At 41.5% G+C, this 2,743-nt stretch overlaps 1 long non-coding RNA gene across 1 annotated transcript; it reads right to left on the reverse strand.

Moving 5' to 3' along the window:
• Nucleotides 1-261: 261 nt before the first annotated feature.
• On the reverse strand, nt 262-2,402 carry LOC310696532. The gene is made up of 3 exons (XR_014520618.1): nt 2,357-2,402; nt 448-616; nt 262-353 (listed from the first exon to the last, which is right to left on the reverse strand). It is a non-coding gene; the product is annotated as an uncharacterized lncRNA (long non-coding RNA).
• Between the last annotated feature and the right edge of the window lie 341 nt (nt 2,403-2,743).

Genomic DNA, 2,743 nt, shown 5'->3' on the forward strand with positions numbered 1-2,743 from the left:
TTCTCCGTTATCTCAGGTGGGAGTGATTCTTTCAAATCACCTGCTCCTACCTGATTATTTCAACCAGAGATACTGCTGATTAAACCTTGGATCTTCTGTAGACAAAAGCACAAACTTTGGCGCTGAGCTATGGACCCTCCAGAGGAACAGCATAGGGTATGATGCTCTTTTCTTGGTAAATTAAGACCTGATTCTAAGTTTTGTATTGGTTATAAAAGTTGCTGAATCTTTACAATACCACAAAATATAATGTTTACATACGCTTGTGTCTCAGATGGATGGGGCGAGATCTGCTGCTTCTTCCACTGGCAGTGGAAATGGAAACTGCCATTGTTCACGTTTTCATCCCAGGTCTTCAATGAAAACAAATCAAGTGAAAATGATCGGCATTTGCGCACAACATGTATTCCTTTGAAAAAGCAGCAAATGGGGCTCATCCACACCTACCTTTTGGCCTGCGCTTTCTGGGCACAGCTCCCGGCTTTCCTGGTTTGCGTCAGATGCTCCCCACCTCCACTTTTGTTTCACCCTGCCACTTTCCCCAGGAAAACCTGCTCTTTAATGCTGAATCGGAACAAATGGCAATTCGAGTTTTCCAGTGGTAAAGAGCAGGAAACTTGCCAGGGCAAAAAAAGGGGGGGTTCAGAGAGGGAGCTTTAAAGTGCGGACCTGAGCCTAGAACATAGCACAAGGGCAAGTCTGGAAGCACCAGGTGTCAATGATTAAAAAAATAAATTATCAACTCTTGCTTTGATGTTTACATTGAAATGAAAGTTGCAGAAATAATGACATCATTAATTTCTTAAAATTACTAACTTGTGTACATTATGGAACCGATTATCTAAGTTGCCTTATGTGAGGCCAATGAGCTTGGCAGCGTGGACACGGGACAGGGCTTTCTGGGTGGTAGCCCCACGCCTGTGGAATTCACACCAACCTATCAAGCCTTTCAATGAGGCCGGAAGACCCGTTTGCTTACCACTGTATGGTTGTATTGGTTTGGTGTTTTATATGGTGCTGCTGAGCTCATAATAATTTCATAGAGCTTACTGTTCTTAAGAGTCTGGATTCTGTTAGTGGCTAGTGTCATTGTTGGGTCTTGTGCTTTTATCTATTTATACATACAAGCATTTATATACTGCCCTCTCATAAAATATCAGGGTGGAGTAGAGAGCACCCTGCCAGCAATAGAACAATGCTACGGTTGGTGTTTTATGGTTATAAATAGATAGTTTATTATATATTTGCTTGCTAAAAGCCGTCTTGAGAGAGTCTTATATTAAAATCTAGATATATATATATATATTTTAAAAAAATCATAAAAATAATAATGTCAATAGTAGGTCATTGGCTGACAAGTAAAGGGCCAAGATGCCATGTCTTTCCCCCTAGGGGTCTACTAGGAAGTACCTTTCAGGAGGCTTATAATGGCTAATTTCCACAGTAGGCACAAATGTACAGCGGTACCTCGTGTTACGTACAATCCCCCTTACAAATGCTTTGGGTTATGCGCTCCGCTAACCTGGAAGTAGATGCCCCTTGTTGCGAACTTTGCCCCGGGATGCGAGCGGAAGCCGTGCTCTAGTGGCGTGGCAGCAGTGGGAGGCACCATTAGTGAAAGCGCACCTCATGTTACGAGCGGATTCCGGTTACGAACGGGCCTCTGGAACCAATAAAGTTGGTAACCGGAGGTACCACTGTATAACGGAGAGGGTTCGGAACTGTGTGCTGCAGGTTGGGGAGAGATGTTGTGTCTGCTGGGTGAAAATGTTGCCCCATTTCGGCAGCAAGAATATTATTTGCACAAAAATGGAAGCAAGAAGAATTACTGAAGAAAGAAGAATGGAGGATGAAAGTAATGGACTATGCAGAACTAGATAAACTATCAGGAAGGATTCGAAATCTGCGGGACCAGAAATTCACAGAAGACTGGTGTAAATTTACGGACTATTTGAAAAGTAATTGTGATGATCAGACTACGTTTGTAGGTTTGCAAGAAGTTCTGTGAGGTGAACTATTGGAACTATTGCAAAAATGGATAAAGGGGAGGATGGTTAGTTAAGATAATTAAAGGCAATATGAATCTAAGGAATGCATAAGAAGTGGTTAAAATGGTGGATCGTCAGAGGTGCTGATGGAAGTCCAAAAAAAAGATTGGTGGTGAAGTGGTGAAGTTTTGTGGTATGTATTATAATTTATATGTTAAAATTAATAAAAATTATTATATAAAAAAGAAAATATTGCCCCATTTCTTCCCAACTTTAGTGATTGTGGCCCATTTCATAATATTCCTTTTTCCTTTTTCTGGTGATCTAATGGGGCAAATTCACTTCCTTGCCTTTCCTCATCTGCTCACAGGATTTTGCCACATGTATCCCGGATCACTGCAGTGCACCATATTGACACATCTCCTGTCCCCCGCTTTCCCTCCCCATATGAAGTGCCTCACACAACTCACTCATTCAACTTACGAGGATTGTCTCACTTGGTGTAATTCGTATCCATGACATCATCGCATGCATCATTTATTATGACATGCTTTTTAACCCTCTTTGTTTGTTCTTTGGCCTTCTTGCTTGTGCCCACAGATGATTTTCATATGATAATTCTTTCCTTATTTTCCCCATTCCCCTTTTCTGCCCAGAAATAACGCCCCTTTTCTACCACATCGATGGCACTGGGAGAACGTGCATGATTATTTGTCTTAAGCAGAAACAACAACTTTTGCTAAACTTCACATATA

This window comes from Podarcis liolepis (assembly GCF_965112155.1).
Source record: "Podarcis liolepis genome assembly, chromosome: 17".
Taxonomy (NCBI): Eukaryota; Metazoa; Chordata; class Lepidosauria; order Squamata; family Lacertidae; genus Podarcis; species Podarcis liolepis.